We start from the raw sequence: 20,582 nt of genomic DNA, 5'->3' as shown, positions 1-20,582 counted from the left end.
ACATATTGATCAGGTCCCCCTGAGCCTTCTCTGCAGTCCCAAACAATCCAAGCTCTTGCAGCTTCTCATCGTATGAGAGATGCTCCAATCCCTTAATCATCCTCACGGCCCTTCACTGGACCCAATCCAGTAATTTCTTGTCTGTCTTGTTTTGGGGAGCTCAGACCTGGACACTCCCTCCAGATTTGTCTCACCAGGACTGAGTAGAGGCAAAGGATCACCTCCCTTGACCTGCTGGCAATGCTCTGCATAATACAGCCCGGGACGCTGCTGGCCTTCTTTGCTGTAGGGGTGCCTTGCTGGCTCATGGACAATTTGGTGTCAACCAGGACCCTCAGAGTCTTTTCTGTAAAGTTGCCCTCCAACCGGTCAGCCCCCAGCCTGTACTGGTGCATGGAGTTGATCCTCCCCAGGTGCAGGACTTGGCAGTTCCTTTTGTTGAACTTCATGTGGTTTTCTCTCTGCCCATTTCTCCAGGTTCTCAAGGTCCTTTTGAAGGGCAGCAAAACCACCTGATCTATCAGCCACTCCTCCAAGTTTTGCATCATCTGCAAACTAGCTGAGGGTGCACTCTGTCCCATCATCCAGGTTATTAATGAAGATGTTGAACAGTTGTGATGCACTAATTCTTTTGGGATTCTTTGGGATTCTTTCAGATTATGGGGTTAATCACACCAAACTCGAGAGATCATCATTTGTCAAGTATAAGAATTTATTAGAGCTAAGCCATTCTACACGTGACAGATGCTGGTCAACACTAAACAATTAACACCAGACAATCTACAAGGATAACAAAGTTAAAAAGTACAGTAAAGCCAGAAATATAACACAATTAGAAATAGAATACACATATCAGAGCTCTACAGTTAAGCCATGGGTGCACAGTACAATGACCATTCTCAGATGCACAGTACAATGACTGTTCTCACCCTTTCCTTGCCCTTATGGGCCACCCCTCCAGTATAGTTTTCCCCAGACTGTTCTCACCATGCTTGAGCTGCCCCAAGATGATTCAGGTTCTCCCTGTCAGATGGCCTCAGGGGTGTCCTTGCTGATGGGTGGGTTGTCGGGTTCACAGGCCAGCTGATGGTGAGTCCGAGACCACACAGAGGTGGCTTACTTTCATTTATCCTTCCCAGGCTTAGTTCATTATCCAGTTAAAAAATGCCAGAGCACAGTTACACAATAGAACAGATGGCCTCAATTGATAACAGTATGGGTACCATGCAACCAGGATGGTCAACAGGATGGTCAACATATAACAGTACGCATATTCAGTAGAAAACAGTATGGATGTTCAAGAGATAACAGTACACATGTTCAACAGATAACCCAGTGCAAAATTTCACAGTACCTAGATGCTTAAGGTGCAAGTCTGTGGTGTCACTTCCCCTTTGCTGACTAGGTTTGCTCAGCACTCATGGGGTCATTGGAGGGCTACAGCAACCCCAGTGTGTGGTGACTCCAGCCATGGTGCACCCCAGGGTTCCTAAACTCTTGGGGAGCACCCCAGAGCAAACCCCTCTACTACGGGCTGCACCATCCTGAGTCCCATGCTTGCCTATGTGGTGCACCTATCAACAATATTGCTATTGACAGCCGGGATACATCACTAGCAACTGGCCTCCACCTGGAAGCCTGTCCTTCCTAAAGAGCCTGTATCCATCTGTGGCAGCACTCCAGTTTGTGAGCTATCCCACCATGTCCCTGTGACTCCCATGAGATTGCAGCCCTGTACCTGCATGCAGACCTCTAATCCCTCCAGTTTATTTTCCATACTGTATGTGTTAGCATACAGGCATTTCAGAGAGGCACTCAGTCACACCAATTTACTGGAAAAGGTGAAAGAGCTTCCCCCATGATACTTGCTGTGGTTTAGTTCTACTGTATGCTTCCTGATCACTTTGAAAAGTATTAAGCCTGTCACCATTGTTACATTATTCATCAGGGGGCATATGTTGTTTCACTAGTTCAAGGCTTGAAAGGGGAATCACACCTGCTGTTCCAGTTATGGTCCTAAGTGTCTTGTTTGTTTTGTTCTGTGTTGTTTTTCTTTTTCCCTCACCTTACTTTTAGTTCCCTTTCCTGTCAGCGGCAGTATCTCTTGATGTGAAGTAGACCAGACTAACAGGCCTTTTCCTTCCCTGCATTGTCAGGGTTTGTGTTTTGGTAAAGTGAAAAGGGAAATGTTGTATAAGGGCAGGCTTACGGCTACTGACAGCACTAGACATAGGTTTACTGAAAGACTGGGGGACTAGAGGAATCATTGTTCTCCTGTCTACTATCAGCATTGCCTAGGTCAGCTCATGCTCCTGACCATGTGATGTAAAAGTTGTGAAGATGTGCAGCCTCTCCCTCTCTCCCATCATGTCCCTCAGGAGCAAAGACTTTCAAACTTGTATCTACTGAGCTAGTGCTAGAGCTGGAAGAGTGGCTGCATTAATGTCGTTTCCAGCAATGTGGCAGCTTGCTGAGGGTTAACTCGGGGATTTTCATGTTGCAGTCCATTAGTGCAAACAAACTGGCAGCAAAGCCGGTAGAAGGAAGCAACACTTGTGGAGTATGTGTATTCATTTTATTATTGCCTCTGAACACCTCTGTTTTGCAGATTTGCTTGAGTAGTTTCATTCACAAAAAGTTAGAAAGCAAGAAAAAAACAACACCTTAGTGTACTAATATTGTGCATGCATCTTTGCATGGATATCATGGATATCTGAGACTACCTGAAACTATCCTAAATTTTTATAGTATCGCAGTTCCCTATTTTTAACTAGAAAAGGTAATATTGAGGTATCCTGAAATTTAAAAAAAGCAAATCCAAACCATAAAATTTCTTTGCTCTTCCTTTGCAAGAAGAAATGAAAAGTATATTTGTATAATGCAAAAAGCTATAATTAACTCCACCACCTCATGAACATGTTCTGATACTTCCAATAAGCAATTGTTCTGAGGGCTACAGAGCACTAAAATAGCAACTTCATACATTCAGGCTTTAAAAGCCTAAAGTAAAAGACTGAAGAATCTGCCAATTCATCTAATTTACACTAGATTCAGATTTAGGCAGGATTTCTTGGGGGCAGGGGAAGTATTCCACAAGCTTGCTTGAGTTCACTGATCCTCACCTCTGATGTCTCGCCTTGATATAACAGAGAGAAAATACCCTTCAAAAATAAGTTGGATGGAAGTAGAGCCTGAATAGGAGCAGGGCTGTTGAATTTCAATCTGTGTAAAACAATCATGTTGTAACAACTGAACTAGTCAAAAAATTTGCTAAAAGTTATCTTGACCCCTGTTTGGACTGGAGGGACAGGAGTGGGTTAGTGCACTAGTAAACTAGTGTAATAAAATCTACCTCTAGCCATTTTATATAAAATCTGAAGTTAAAGCTAATGTAAAATGTAACAGTTCACTTTGCTTTCTGTGTGACTTTTGAGGTTTTGGATCTGCAGTATCTCAGATAATAAATGAACTTTACAGTGTTTAAAAACTTAATTTTTCTAAGTCTGCTGCCTCATTCAGATGAGCTGAAGGTTTTGAGCATTTCAGAGTTATGAGCTTGAAAGCTAAGCTTCTTCCAAAATAATTTGTTTTGCATTTTTATAGTATCATTTAGACCTTGTGACAAACCTGACAGACAAGAGATATAATTATTAATTTGAAAAAGCCAAAGTGCGTGATTCCTTTGAGGGCTAGATTCATGACTTCTGATTCAGTTAGAAAAAATTCTAATGAAAACATTATACCTGCCCAAAGCATGAAAAATAAAAACACATCCTAAAGTTCATTTGTAATTGTTCAAAAAATAAAACAAACCCAGAAAAAAAAGAAAATAGGCCACAAATCAGTATTCAACCATTGACTACTACTGAGAAAAGAAGAAACTTTTCACTTGCCTCTCATCTCTCCTCTCATCTGTATTCCATTGACCTGCCCCTCAGCTTAATGGCAAGATTTCAGTGGAAAGGGGGACCTTTAAAAATCACTAGCAACTTTCCTTAATGAGAGAAATGATATGTTTTTTTTCAATAAGTGGTATTTTCTATCATTCCACTTTTTTATTTATTGGCCAATAGATACACAATGCCATTGCTGAAATGGACAAGGAGTGGATATCTTCTCATTCCTGAACTGGTGTAACAGATTGGAAGTAACTATTAATTATAGAGCTTTTCCTTTTGAGTATGGCTTTCTGTTTGTGAGATTCCAAATAGTGTCCCCTGCAGCTACTTAGCAGTGTTGCAATTTTATTTAGTATAGAAAAATCACTATCATCTCTGCAAAGGATTCAAAATATCAGAAGAACGCAGTCTCATTTTCGCATTTGCATCAAGGTCCCAACCAATTAAGTTTTGAGACTCCTTCAAGTGGCTAGCCAGCTTTTCATCAAGGTATTAGTAGCTGCAAAATGTGGTTGGTAATTGTAGACCTCAAGAGTAAGCTCCTGAGCAAGCATCAGACACAAAACACTTAACAAAGGCACATAGACTTCAGAGGGGGGTATGCTCACACACCAGAATTATCTGAAGAAATGACAGTGTTAATGGAATTTTAAGGAAAAATGGGAGAATAACATTTTTGGTATAAAGATGTCAGAACTTTGTTTCTTTAAGCATATTTTTGTTTTGTTTTATGAATAAATTAATTTCTAGGCTAAGAAAAAAACATTTTCCCCCAGCTAACATTCTTCCTCTCTCCATTGCAGTAAAGAAAAAATCAAACAATATTTATTCTTTTCTTTGTATTTCAACACATATGGGTAATGAGCAATGAACACAACCTTGTCAGATGCTAAAATACTACACTTCAAAAAGTACATAAAAGTTCTGCAGCATTTTCACTTTTACCCCCACCACTGTTTGCTACTTTAGGTTGACATACTCCACTGAGGAGGTGATTTTTCAGAAGCAGAACTGGCAAGTGCCAGACAGCACATTGATTTTTGTACCTTTCCACATGTCTAACTCAGGTGATAAAAAATTTGCAGTCTTCATTTTATATGAGTAAAAGTACATTTTAAAGATTTTAGAGAAATATGTCATACACTGAAACTCAAATTGTGCCATGTAGTGACAGCACAGGAACAGCCAATAATATATTCCTTGTACCTCCCTGGAAAATCAGGACCATGTTAAGCTTGAGCAGTGCAACAGCAGGGATTGGGATGGGTTTTGCTTGTTGTGGTGGCAATACGTGCATGTATTTTGTGTGGAAAAGCAGCTAATCCTAAACCTCCACTCTCCAGCACGCCCTCACCTAACTCTTGAACTCATCAATTTATTTTAACAAAGTTGTCAGAAATATAAAGGTTTCCTTGATAGTAAGCTCCAACATGTTTTGCACAGAGAACTGGCCCAAGAGAGATGATCCTTTATGTTGTCACGTAAGTGCCCAGATAAGGCAAAGTCTGTGTCATGAGTTCACTCTTTATGAGACTAGAAAGAATCCATGCAAGCAAAGCTGGTTTTATATCTTCCTGCTACAAGGAAGTCATCAGTCAGGGCTCAGAAATCAACCAAGAGACACAAACCTATCAGAAACCAGGCTTCATTAGTTCTGGTGCTTGTGAAATTGCTTGGTTTGCAAAAGAACTCCAATAAAGCCTGCTTGTATCTTCAGTCTTCTAACAAAGTTTCTTTTTGGATATGCATATGTTCATAAACATATAACAATAAAGAATTTAACTATTGACAGACTTTATTCAATATCATATTACTGTTAGAACCAGAATAATTTTAAACTATTTATCATCATGATCTGGTTTGTATCATTTTATCTTTAAAAGCTTTATATTGCTTAAACCTGTTTATCACAGTGTTGGCTGTATGTTGACTTTCTCTCATAATAGAACCCCAGTTATACAAATGTTCACACAGCTTCTTCACTTTATATACTCATTAAAGCTTTAGAGTTCTGTCTTCTCACATGCATAAAGTTAAGTGCATATTAAAGTCTTTGAAAGATTGAGGCCCTCATGATTACAAATAAATATTGATAATGTGATACTGAGACAGGATAACATACCCTATTTCAAATGATACCAATCTGGGAATTTTATGTACAGCGTTTATTGTGTTTTTAACATAATGCTTGTTGCATCTTTTCAAAAAATGAAAGAAAGACATTGACACAAGGTTGAATGAGAAACTCTGCTGCTTGCTGTTTGTCCAACACCAAGGTTTTCCCCTGATAGCTCAGTTTTATCTTCTCACGGGTTGGCTGGATAAGTAAATGCACATTGTAATCTCTACACTAGTAAAGTGATGAATCAGATTGCTGGACAGATCAATTTGTTGTCCTTGTCATTTGAGCCATCTCAATTACTCATGAACAAGTTTCATTCTACGTTTTAGGGAACAAATTAGCCAGGTACAGCATGAAGCACTGAAGGAGCACTGCCACAAAAAAATCCCAGCTGGTTCGCCCTCTCCCCCCTTTCACTACTACCAAGGAAGTAGTGAAATAAGTCCATAAAGTCTTAGCCAGAATGAAACAGATGTGTGATAGCAGTTTTGAGGTTGCTGAATTTGCAGTATAACAAGGAGTCATTGATCTTGATTCTGCCAGACTGAGCCTGCAAGTTGCAGTATCAAGGTGGCATTATAAACTTCTTTCAGCAGCCCCAGCATTGTAATGTTGTGTACAGTACTCAAAACAGTCAGAGACTCAGTGCATTAAATGCACTACTTATACCTGAAGTACTCTATGAAAGCCCATTTAGTTGCATGTAAAGAAGTGATGAATCTGAGTGCAGAGGATATATGAAATTGGAACCATGATGCTAACAGTGTATGCTTTTATTTTTCAAAAGACAATTGAGAAGTGTTTTAAACAACCTTTGCTAGTTAATAATGCTAGGTAATATTGGTTAACTAGTCACTAAGGTCCAAGTTCAGGGCATTTCTGTGCTTTTATATTGGACCCTGACATAGCTAGTGTTTGCTGTGCTTCATTGCTTTCATTTTCTAGGCAATTCCCTTTATTTTTAATAACTAAGGGGAAAAATGTTCAGCTCTTGGATTCACTGCTGCTTTGTGCAGTGAAAACAGAAGAATCCCAATTTCAATAGTACAATAAAAGGAAGGGGGTAAAAAAACACTAGGACATTAAATGGGAAATTTACAATCAGATCTGCATATACCATATGACTACCCCGATGAAGATATGCTGGGTTTTAAATTAAGGGTGGAGCTTAACTGGGGCTTAATGTGGTGGGTTTTAAATTGAGAAACAGTTCACTTCATGCAATTCTAGCATTACATATTAAATAAGTCAAAGTAAACTTCACTGTGCTTCTCCTGTCTAGAATAAGGATTAGAACATTGTATATATAATCCTTTCTAGCATAAGGAATTATAGCCCAAATAAAATCTTCAACATATTAAATAGAAGTATAAAAAAGAAAACCAGCCTTCTTCCCAGCACCCTGTGGAAACAAGCACATTTCACATCAGTAGATTGATGAGGATGGCCTTCTGGACTCTGTTTTAGGGCTGTATCAGGCACACAGCCAAACCCTCAGGGCAAGGGAATGCCCTGCTGAGCTTCTGGCTGTGGGTGGGAAGAGGAGATGCATTCAGGTGGTTGCCCATTGGCTAATGAAAGTTTTTATCAACAAAGAAAACCTGCAGGTGGGTTACATTTGAAGAGCCCTGCAGACACTTTTGTGTCAAAGGGCTAAGAGGAGGGCAGCAGAAAGGTGAAACAGAAATTTGCAAATCTGGAGCACCTGAGGTATTTACAACACAGTTTTAAATTTGAACATTCACCCTCAGACGTTTAAGCTTCCAAATTACCCACTGGGAATGACTTTCAACCCCTTTCTTGACTATTCCAAAAGTATTCTCCATATCAAAGTATGTAAAGGTTACAATACAGTATGCAATATATTTGGTCCCTTTTACTAAGAATTCATATGTTGGCCCTTTAAGAGCACATCTCTGTTAAGCCACTTGTAATATATACCATTGAATGTCATTATAGTCTCTTAAACTTAATTTTTGTTATTAGTACATTTTTTTACAATGTGTTAAAGCATTCTCAAATGGAAAAACATAATATTAAATTGTAAGAAACAGAATTGAGGCAGACCAATGGCTTAAGTCCCCTATTCTATCTCTGACCATAGCAATAGAAGATGATACTTAAGGAAAGCATGAAACTCTGACTACTTTCTGCAATCTATTCCCTGCAAACTCCTCTAGCATCTACAATTGTTTTCCTGGGAATGTCAGAAGGTATGTAAATGTCTAGTCCTTTTACTATCTATTTATGGTCTTACTGTCCATGACTTTGTCTAAGCCCTCTGTCAGCCTGCTGATGCTGTCTACCTACACGGCCCCCTACAGCAAGAAGTTTCAGAAGTTCACTTCCTACTGTGTAGACCCATTTCTTCCTAATTCCAAAAGGTGGCCCAGCATCTAGTACTGCAAGATCTGAGGAACAGCAGATCTATCTTCACCTTATACATCACTTTCACAGTTTTACAAACCCATGTCATATCTACCCTCTGCCTGCTCTAAACTGTAGAGTCACAGGTGTTTTACCTTCTCCTCATTAGGTAACTGCTCCATACCCTTGATCATTTTGGTAGCCTGTCTCTGCATATTTTTGAACTCCATTATGTCCTACTTGATGTGCAGTGTCTGTAGCTTAGTAAATATGATTTTTGCCATCACTCGTAGAAAGCTGGGAGCTTGGAACTGACCTGCTAGTGGAGGGTCTTAGGATCTAACCAGTCTAAGCTTCAGCTCAGAAAGTGCCACAAGCGAAGGGTCTGACAGCCTCAGGCAGCCCCTGCCCAGCAAACAGCCCCCAGGGATCAGGAAGCAGCAAGAAGGAAGCAGTCTGTGTTAAGAAAGCACATACAAATGGCCCCAAGCAGACCCAAGTCAGAGAAGGAAGAAACACCCACCAGGAACAACATACTCCTCCTGATGAAGACCTCAGGAAGCTGGTGATTTGTTGTAACTTCCGCTGTTTCATTTTTCTTAAAGGAAAACTGAAACTGTTGACGTTAGCACCAAAAAGGACACTGGAAGGGTGAGCATAACATCAGGGAAAAGGGGTGGATGGTGGGAAGGACGGGGTTGTCTAACAATTTTGGCTATATTACTAATGAGTCTCTTCTGTACTAATTAGATAATTTGGACTATTAGAGTGTTAAAACATTACCTGGACAAACAATGCATTCTTGGCTCTGTATACATGGCTCATGTATATGTTCCCATTGCCCATTACATGTTCCCTTTTGCCAATAAAAAATGTTTGAGTAACAGGACCAGAACTGTGTGCACTGTTCAAGAAGTCAGTGTACCAAGGCTTAATATAGCACCAAAATGACACCATCTGTCTCATTCTCAGTATCCTTCCTAACGATATCCAACATTTTGTTGGCTCTTTTGGCTGCCACTGAACACTGAGCAGATAATTTCAGAAAACTGTCAGTGATGACTCCAACTTCTCTTTCCAGAGCTGAGGCTGCCAATTCTGAGTTCAGTATCATGTAGGCATGGTTTACATTACTTTTCCCTACATGTATTACCTTACATTTATCTACATTTCAGATCATCTGCCAACTCTTTGCTCCCACACTCCATTCTGTAGGTGCTTCTGGCACTTCTCGCTATTGTTGTGGCATTTGACTACCTGAAAGTACTTAATACCATCTACTGACATGGCAATTTCATTGTACATGGCCTTCTCTAGGTCCTTGATAAAAATACTGAGTAAAACAAGTTCCAAAACTGATCCGGTGGAGACCCAACTGCTGACTCTTCCCTATCATGAAATTTGATCATCAAGACTTTTCTTCCTATTCTTTAAGCAACTTTCAATCCATGAAAAAGTAATACCCTTCCTACAAGCCAAACAACTTTTCTCCAATCCATGGCACCTCAGTTTCTTAGTGATCTTTAATCTAGAACCTTGAAAATCCAAACATATGGCTTTTTTGAAAATCCAAATATATTGTGTCTTCCCGATCCTTCTTATCCATGGGGTTATTGACTGTCTTATGATGCAGGCAAGCTGGTGAACCAGGATTTCCTTTTCCCAACAGACAGTTTTCCACAACCTCAGTGGTCATATCCCTGGTTGGAGAACCCTCTTTCTTACAAGAGATGGCAGTCAGTTTGCAGTTGCCAAGATAATCTCTGGAGCCCTTTGTCTAGATGGGACCTGCGTCACCAGCCCATCAGTTCTCTGGCACTGTGGCTGTGTGTGACACAGATGCAGTCAACTGGAAGTTCTGCAGTTTCACTTTTGATTTCTTCCAGGGTGCACAGGTTAATGCCATCCACTCCTGCTGCTTTATTGAGCTCAAGACTGCTATTTGACTAATAATAGTTAGAAAAAACAAACAAACAAACAAAAGGACTTTTGCTGAAATGGGGATAAAGTTCCCTTGACTTCTGTGATTTTCTATTCTTCATAGATTATTCAAAAACACTGCGGATATTAAAATAGAAGTTAAAATTTTGTCTACTATGACACTGGTGTTTCTAGTAAAAAAAACCTGTGCAGCTGTAGCAGCTTTGTCATATTTCTATCCTACAATAAGTAATCAATCCAAAAAAGTTTAACTGCAGAAAGTAAATAATTTATCTCAAAAAAATTACAGGTGTGGTGTGCAGAAAGAAAAATAATCGGTATTGAAAACTGGTCAAATTTTTTCTAGGAGGCAGTTTTCCATCTAAATATACTAATTTGCTTGATACTAAGCAAAGCATATTATGTAAACACACCAGTTTAGTGAAATCTTCATTTCAGTGTTTTAAAGGAAATACCTAGAAACACCCCTAAATAGTCTTTTCAAAACAACTTTCTGGTTTTGTAATGCTTTCTGTAATATGACTAGTAATATAAAAGCCTAAAGAGATCAAAAATACTTTTCTCTAGACAATCCATTTTAAGAAATTTCTGCAGGATTTAACTGAGATTATAGCTTCTCACATGAAGAGATCCTGATTCCTACACAGTTCAGCTACTAGATAATTTCAAATATAGTATTATTCTGCCCTTTTACTATTTTTTCTTCTCTTTTTCTCCGCAAGATTTATTGAAATATCCTCAGAGTGATTTCTTTCAAGGGTCATCAGCTCTGGACACCCTGTCAGGGAGCTGGGAACAGTCTATTTCATGTGAAGATCAACATTATATTAGCCATTTGTTTCCCATTTGTGTAAGGCAATCCTATTGGATAAGATGCTGTAAGGCTTGCAAAAAGCCATCAGAATAAAACATTCAACAGAAAATGATTTGATGGCCTCTACAGGAAAATGTGATTTGAATGATGTGTTAATCATCAAAATAGTTGAACTGCAAACAGAGGTCAATGTGCATACGTACAAGCAACCACGGCACATTTTAATGTTGTACAAATAACTGTATAACTGTAGTGGCAGGCACATGATTTTAACAGCGCAAAGGTCAGGAGTTCAAATGGGAACAGGTACATGATGCATCTAAGTAACTAGTAATGCAGAAAATCAGGGCTTTTGCATCGTACAGAATAAGATTCAGTGAACACATAAGAAAAGCACAAATATGATGAAAGGTCACATCTTTTGTTTAGGAGACAGATGAATAAACTGAGATCATGACTAAGAGTGAGCTCTTATTTACCCCACAGAATATTATTAGGTAAGATTAAGGAGAGCCAAAATGAACCAAATTAAATATATGTGAGGAAAATTTAACGAGGTCATCTTTCAGAAGGTGTTTTTTTTATAGAGAAAACTGCTGGTGTAAAAGATTCATCTTTCTATTCCTTGTTGCTCTCAAGGGAAACTTAAGTATCAAACCCAAACTTTGAACTGGTTAATGACGCTTTTAACATTGCAATTATTGAAGTTTCTCTAATTTACTAATTTCAGCTCCTAAAGCCAAGGAGGCCAAGGCATCTTTTATGTTCTGCCTGCTTTGTAGATAGTCAAATGGTGGTTACTTCATTAAAAGTCAAAAAGTAAAGGTGGTTATTGCAATAAAAAAGTGGGAAGAGTAGACATATTTGTTAAGGAGAAAGATTTAAAGATGACTGACCTGCTTCTTGCCTTACTGAAAATAGCAGTATCCCAAAATGAGAACACAAGCCCCATGTAACAATGAAATACTTCTTATGATCTCATCTTTGGACTCAGCTCTAAATTGAAATAACAATGGGACCATCTTCCCCTTCTCCTTTTTCTAAGGAATACCTAGCTAGGTAGGTTCCCAACACTTCAAAATGCTGCAGAATTGAATGGGGACATTAAGAATATGATAGCAAGAAGTTATAAAATCTATTCATCTATGAAAATTGTTTTAACCTCTGTACTTTTATAGAAAGCAGCCAGAAAAGGTTTTGGAAATGCTTCCTCACTGAGATTAATGGAGTTGCATGAAAAAATTGATACCTTGCTAATGTTTGTCTTTTTAACATGTTGTGCCCCAGTGTTCAGATGCTCTTATTTTTTTCACGTAGCTCCTGCAGTTCTTGGTCTCTGAAGCCAAACAGATCTCCTCTTCTGCTTAGTATACCTAGCTTGTACTCTCTGGAGGAATGGCATTCATTACTGTGATTCTGCCTTTAACAAGAAAGAGTAATAAAGTACTTGTCTTTCTTAAAAGCTGTTTTGCTGCTCATTAACACTTCTGTGTTACTCATGGGACAGCTTTCATTGCTTTGGTAAAACACTTGGTAGTGACCATTGAATGTGAAAATTACAAGTTTTCCACTGTATCAGCAATACCCAAAAAGGTAAAGACTAGCTAGAAGGCTCTACTAGAACTAGAGAAAAAGAGTTTTCTTGTACCTAAGCGGTCTGCAGCTTTGTTTTGAGTTTCATAGTTCTTTTTAAAGAAAAGCTCACTTTTTATTTTTATTCTGTACCCTAAAGATTAGTAAATTGGCTGAGCAGTGACATTGGAAATCTTGAGGCTCAAAAGCTTGTGTATAAAGATGAATATAAAGAAGAAATAAACAACTGTCAGTTCTCCATTCTGAAATCTCTGACTCAGTTGAGGAATGTGTATGAGAGATGTCTTTAGAAGAACTGGTTTCCACAACCTTATTTAAAATCTTTTAAACTCCTTACAGAAATCAATGTTTAGTATTTTGTTTCAATCCATAGCTTTGGCAAAAATGTTTTCCCTATGTTAGATTAGAACTTCATAAAAGCACCTCACCAAATGAATTGGTGTAGGATCTTAGGTCCTCCTCACTCTTCTCTGGTTTTCCCTTCTCTCTGCCTCTTCAGAACCAAAGTGATTTTCTTGGGTCATAAGTTGCTCCTGATATTTTTGATCCCTAAACTGAGCAAATCAAATCATGCTGGTAATTGCCTATTCAAATTCATGTTTAATTTATCTAGGAATGCTTATGCATTTTTCTGATAGCATGTGCATGATCTCAATGGGAATCCCAGTAGGTGAGGCTTTCTCTGCTTCTGTTCCTACCTAAGTATTCTTTCTAAAATGGACATAACTAGGAGCTATTAAATGTATACTGTTTCCAATTTGTTGTGAGTGTCTGAACATCTATTTGAATGGACAGTTTTTATTTCCAGTCTTGTTCCTGTGTGTATTTTTTTAAATCTCATAATCTTGCAAGGCCCTTCATATCACAGTGTTTGCACATTCATGTATTACAAAGATCTGCTTCATAAACTGGAGATTACGATAATAAAACAACATATTATTCTCTTTTGCTAGCATCATCTATGTTCACTAATCATATCGAGATTTATTAAGACATTAAAAATCTCTCAGCAGCAACCAACAGCTGTCACTCAGAAAATGTCCTACCAGAAAACAGATTTTTTTTTGTAAGACATTTCTTCCTGATTCTTTCCTCTTACCAAAAAGAAACAGCTTGCCTCAGAACAATTTGTGCTCCAAACACCGAAGTGTTGAGACTCAGAGATTTTCCGGTAAGATGCACCTAATCAATTTCGGCAGGATAAGCACAATGTAGACCACTTGGAGAAGGGAATGCCTTGGAAGCTAATTGCAGCTGGCTTAATCTTGTAAATCTTTCTCAAGAAAAATTCTTATAGGGATTAAAGAGTTTTAAAAGCTGAAGAGCATCAACTGGTTGCTTCATTGGCCTTTTAAAACCTTGAGAGATTTCTTTGTATTCTGCTTTGGGAAAAAGAATAGTGTACAGAGGTAGGAAAGCAAAAACAAGGCAGGGAGATGCATAATAATGTTAAACAAAAATACAGCACAAATAGCTTTTAAGTAATTGAAATGTAGCAGCATTGCCCAGTTTTGCCTGCCAAGTTTATTTCGTTCTTTTCTGTTTAACTGAGAGTTGCTTTTTTTTACCCCTTGCCATAATTTACTTAGCATAAATGCAATCTGAAGTGATAAGTACCTCTGTGGCTGCTGTTCATTAGGCATGAATTTTGGTAGTGACATTGCAAAGACTTTGGGTCCAGCAGTGGTTAGACTTTGACTTCCTGTTTCCATTGCTCTGTAATTTAGACAGGATTCCCTGTTTAGATTTTTGGTGGAATAGGTGGAAAACAACAGCTTAGGTATTTCTGATTGAGTGCAAATAGCAGTTTAAATGTTCCTTTTCAGTGCCACATGTTCAGGCGTGAAGGTAAGATGACATGACTTTGCAGAGAGACCATGCAAATCTGTATACACAAGGCTTCCACTGGGACATTTCCTAAACAAGTCTCAAGCATGAAGAGTAATGACAACATAGGACACTGCATAAACTCCTGTGGCCAGTCACATTTTATGTCATTTTATGTGGCAGTGAGGATGGATTTATTTCCCTATCCAGAGCAGAAGCAGCAATATATGGACTTAGCTCTTCCAAACGTCAGCAACAGGATTTTTCTCCATTTAGGATCAGATGGTATCAACAGGGATTCTCTCTTCCCCTCTGCTCTCCCCACACACTACCCAGAGAGATGAAAATGTTTATTCCCATCTGTTTGTTTGGTCTGAATGTTTGTATCACACAATCAAATGTAACTCGATATGGCAACTCAGAAATATTATTCTATAAGTTAAACATAAAATCAAGGTTAGGGAAGGTCTGATGACAATTTTCAGCATTTAATTCTGTAATGAACATATATATATATATAGATACACATCAGATGTTATCTCAAATAAAACAGTAGTGCTGCTGCTCTGTAATGAAGGAAATATCACAGTAGTTTCTCTGACATTATTTGCAGAATAACTTCCTAATTATTTTTTGGCTTTCAAAGATTTACAAGAAATTTGAAAGAGAAGATGAAGTAAATACTAATTGTAACTATCCTTGTATTGACACCAATTCATATGAAAGAACAACATTCAGCAAATGTGATCACATGATCAATGGCACTGCAGAATTTTGCTTTCTGTTTCTCCTTTCATGTGTTTGTTCCAGTAGTGATACACTGAAAAGCTTCAGAGATGTTGCTTTTTTTCCCTGTTGTTTGTCAGGAAGTATCTTGCCAATTGCTACTAACATGCCAAATACCACCACACAGTTGCTATGATGAATTCAGTGTAAAGAATGAGGTAATCCTTACTGGTCTATGAACCTTCTTACATCCCTCTATATTTCCGAAGCTATGAGTACCCTAGCAGAGTACCAGGAAAGACAGGCTTTGCTTAGTGAACAGGATTCTTTGAATTGCCAAGCCTGAGCTGAGAAAAATGCTGTGTAAACAGCAAAATGCATGACTGAAAATCATGAATGCCTCTCCTGTACTTTCCAATCTCTCAGCTGGCCATGGTCTAGAATGGCTATCCGGGCTATGAGTGTAGAGCGAAGGGTAGGGAATATGTGTCTTTATTGCAGCCTGAATGTTGCCTCCACATAGAAATGATGATTTTTTTTCCTTTTCTTTGTAATAGAGGTGGATAAGCTGTGCATGTTTGTCCCATTCTGTTGTAAAAAATCATTAAAATGACTTTCTAAAACAGCTGACCAGCTGTTGGATTACACTAGCAATGACCTGATCTGCTTTTATGGCCACTTAGCATTGTCTACACCGGATCAGATCCAAGTTCCATTCAGTTCAATGTTCCTGACAGTGGCTAAAGCTACCCAAAAAAGATGTAAGACATTTGCAGTACCTGGAAGTGCAATAGCTTCCTCTTCCTGTGAGATCTTGTCCTGAACTCTAAACTGAAAATTTCTATTTCCCCTTATTTTGTGTACAGCTATCACGTGGTTTAAAACAGATGAGCAAAACCCTTAGACACCGATGAGTATGATGGCTGTGCAAATAGGGATCTTCCTCATAGACATCATATTAGCCCATGATGTACCAGGGATATTACAATTGCACGACTGATTTGTCAGCACATGATGAGTTCTTGTCTTCCATCCACATAGTGAGTTCTTGTCTTCCATCCTGAAAGCAAATGTCTAGGGTTCGACCTTCTTAAAAAGAAGATTGCCCAGTCCCAATGGGATGCCTTACCTTTTTTCCTAGTCTGTTTCAAGCCATAACAATAATATTTTTTCTATAGGATCTTGTATGTAGTAAAATATATGAACAGTTTCTTCTTTTTCCACTTTTTTTTCTGATACATGCATGGTGTTGTAAGAGATTACCATACAGTTCCCCTTTAGAGCAGCTGTACTGAGTAGGCTCAACATACCTGACATCTCCAAGTTAGTTTTTTGCATTGTTTTGGGTTTTATTTTGGTCTATTTCAGGAGACTATATTAAGTAACATGATAGGTGCAGGTGGTGCACTGAGTTTTCTAAAATTTCCTGAATGATCCCAAGAGCCAATGAAAATATAACGACAATCTTTCATACCTCCTCATATTTTGGAACAGAAACTGTTTTTAAAGAGATTTTGTATGTTATTACATCAGCCATTTCATATTGAAGCTCTCTAAACAGTCTAGAGTGTCATGTTCAATTGCATTATCTTTCTTTTTCTGTTACAGTAATCGCTGGCTGTACCTCACTTCTACGACCTGAGTCTTACTTTACTAGCTCAGTGTATCACATCAAGCAACAGGGATTCTGCTGAGAATAGCAGGGAGCAGACATACAAGCAGTCCAGCATGGTGACAGAAAGCTGAAATTTCCTAGGAAACAACAGGGACTGTACAAAGTTTTTGGTTGAAACTAGCCTGAAGAAAGGCTCTATCTGTGAGGACACAGAGGGCAAGGAGATATTTCTTTATAAATGCCTTTCTTTTGAAAAAAATCTTCTGGAAAAAACAATGTTTCAGATGCTTGGTTCAAAGTTGATTATCCAATAAAACTGACTTTCAAGTTCAAGGCATTTTGGGATCTAGTCAGATCTCTGGCTGCTGTGAGCTTCCATCATACAAGCCTTGAATGCTTCCACAGACCTCGGGACGTACAATAATTCATATTGAAAAGTCGTCATGTCGCTACATCATACGGATCAAACACTGCTGAGACAATTTTCTCTGGCTACACAGAAATATTTCCAGACGAATATGATTCTTTCTTTTGTCACTTTGAAATTCCCTTCCTGAAACCCCTAGGTCCAGACAGCCATCCCCTAGGTGCGGAACGCACTGCTCAGCACCTGCTGTGAACAGTGACTGGATCCACAGTTGCAGCTTCCGCAGTCAGGCAGCTGCGTGCAAGCACAGCGACCTCACAGCTCTTGTTTTTAAGGAGAACCCGATGATTTGGCATTATGTGCAAATCTTTCTGTCAGACTGTGCACGTCTGAGTCAGTCAATAAATTGTAGTGTTTTAAGGGACCTAGTAAAAATATTCTTTGCAGTTGCGTGTAATGCACGTTGCAGGTGCAGTGTGTGCATATGTATCAGCTTGTATTTATGCATGTGTACTATGTAAAAATCAGCCTTGGAAGGTCAGCATGTAGAGAACAAGTTATTATTTAATATACACAAGTTACTAGCCTCATAACTGGAAAAGGTAGGATGATTCAGAATGGAACAGATATGAAGTTTTCAGCAAGGTTTTATTTGGTTTTCGTCTGGTTTCCAGTGCAATCCAAAGCCTGGATTGTATTTTACTTGTTTTTTTGGATGTAACTTTTGCTTTCACCTATGCTGCATCTAGTGAGATCAAAGGAACACACTACGCTTGAATTGATGGTGGGAAAAATAGTTTAAAATTTAGGAAATTGCTTGTGTTGTTCCTCTCAAAAATATATCCAAAACCACTACTTATTTTGAGAAACACTAGCTATTTTGTAATATATCTAACTGGTGTACAGTTCTGGGTGCTGTGTAGGAGAAGATGGTATTAGATTAATCCAATAGCTTCAGAAAAAAGTATACTTGTATCTTAATGTTAGTAGACTTTAGTTATTCTTTTTTTTCTTTTTGGTAAAGGAAATTATAAAATTATAATATTAAATATTACAATTTATAAATGTAAAATTATTTCAATTTTTTATAACTTGTAAAAACTTTCATATTTTTTCAATTAATTTTAGTATATGAAATATTGGATTGTTCATGTTTCAGCTGTCTGAATTAAATCACAAAACTTTCCAAAAATTTTTTCTATTTTACTTTATTTATTTATTTAAACAATGTTACCATAAAAAATTATTTTAAGGTAAGGGAACATTTAAAAATATGAAGATAGCTAACATTAATCTCTTCAAGTCTTTTTGTTGTTGTGTTGCCAGAGAGTACTGCTTGATCATAAAGAAACTCAAAGTTTATTAATCAAAAATTTAAACTGACAGCAACGAACACTGATGTTTGGTTCTGTATTATCTAAGTGGTCAGAGTAAATATTCAGAAAGGCTTGTTCCCCCAAGACCTGGATCATTACAATTACTTTCAAGTGAGACTCAGCTGAAAAATCTGAGAATTACTTATCTAGATTAGAGTACAGTTAGGCATAAACATGGTTTGTGTTTTTCACAGATTTATTTATTTTTTAATATTGTTTCCTCAGACCGAACCCACAACCAGCCACACAGGCTCAGACCGAGACTCCATATAGCCTAGTATTCTGCCTCCAGCTGCAGCCATCAGCCAGACATTTTGGGAAGACAGAGTAGATCAAGTATCTGCGTCTCCAGGCGGCATCTACAACCCACTTTGGCAAGGAGTTGCACAGGGCTGCTGCCTGTTCTGGGAAGAGCCTCCTTTTATTTGCTGAGAAACACCTATCAGCCTCTTTCCCTGGCCCCTTTTCTTGTGTTAGAAGAGAGTGTGAATAGTAGATTATCTACCTTCTATTCTTGATTTTGTAGCTCTTGATTATATCTACCTACGTCTTTTCTTTCAAGGCTGAGAAGCCTTGGATGCTTGAATGAAATTTTGTCATATGGAGTCTGTTTCATACATTAGTTTCTCTCTGAACTTTTTACAGTTTTCATATATTTCTTCTGAAATGAATTGACGTGTTCTGTATTGTACTGAGGCAAACAGTATTCAAGAGAACAGATATCTTCAAATTGTTACTTTTTGTGTTCATCTGCAAGTCTCACCTTTGAAGAAAATTCCCCAGTGTTTACAGGGCATTACTGAATTTGAAAACCTTGTGAGCAGACAGCAAGAAATGTAAGACCTGTCTGTTTACAAGAATGTCCCTTTAAGAACATAAGCCAATGTGAATTGATCCTTTTGCAAAGCTAGCGGTTCAGGTCAATACTCAGGGAGCATCAAAGCATTTTGTTGCTAATATTGATGGAAGGAGGGCACAGAGATCAGAGACTGTCAGATGTGAACAGAAGAGCATGGATCCAATAAAGGTAGTTGCAATAATTCCCGTTTATTTCAACGGATCCAAGATTCCTCCTTGCTTTTCTAGAGGGAAAAAAAGAAAAAAAAAGCTTTTGGCTGATCTCTTTGCTTTTTCTGATTTGTTTGCAAAGATTTAAATTATTCCAACTGCTATTAAATTTTAGTTCCAGATTTAGAAATACAGTGCCAGATTTTGCACTCACCTTCAAATCACATTGCCAGCATTAAGAAAGGCTGTAATTTCATCTGTAAACAAAGACAAAGAAAGCAAAAGGCAACTTTCTTAATCTGATTGTTATAAAACTGATAATTTCTACTCATTTTTTTGAGAATAAATGTTGCATCTCTATTTGACTAATCCTCACTTTAATGCCTTTCATTAATATAGTTTCAGATTATATCATACTTCTCTGCAAGAAGTATGCAAAATATTTATTCAGTAATATTCTTTCCTATTTTCTTCTGGCATTCAGAATACACAGCAACTTTTAACATTATAAATTAAATTCCTGTTTACACAAACAGATAGCTTTCAATAACCTTATTGTACCTTTTTATCAGATTCCAGTTTTTTGTGTCCTGCCCATTTGAATTTCTTTAAATCTCTTTGACAGCCTAAAAATTAAGAAGCACCTGTGGGCTTCACTTTCAAGTTATTAGGATTTTCTTTTCTGTCACTAAAAATATTTTTTTAAGCTTTTGTCTCCAAGACAGACAAACATGTGCATTTGACCACCAGTACAATATTTGAATCTCAGGGATGATTTAATCATACCAAAGCATATTCTTTATGTACTTTCATTCAGGAAAATCACAAATTAATGAACAGATGTTTGTTCTGCATGATGTTGACCTTATAGTGAAAATGTTAACTTTCAGAAAGCTTTCTCTACATGAATGACAGCCTTAAACATTT

This window comes from Dromaius novaehollandiae, chromosome 1, assembly GCF_036370855.1.
Source record: "Dromaius novaehollandiae isolate bDroNov1 chromosome 1, bDroNov1.hap1, whole genome shotgun sequence".
In the NCBI taxonomy this organism is placed as follows: domain Eukaryota; kingdom Metazoa; phylum Chordata; class Aves; order Casuariiformes; family Dromaiidae; genus Dromaius; species Dromaius novaehollandiae.
The sequence above is the reverse complement of the archived record's forward strand: the minus strand, read 5'-3'. Positions refer to the sequence as shown.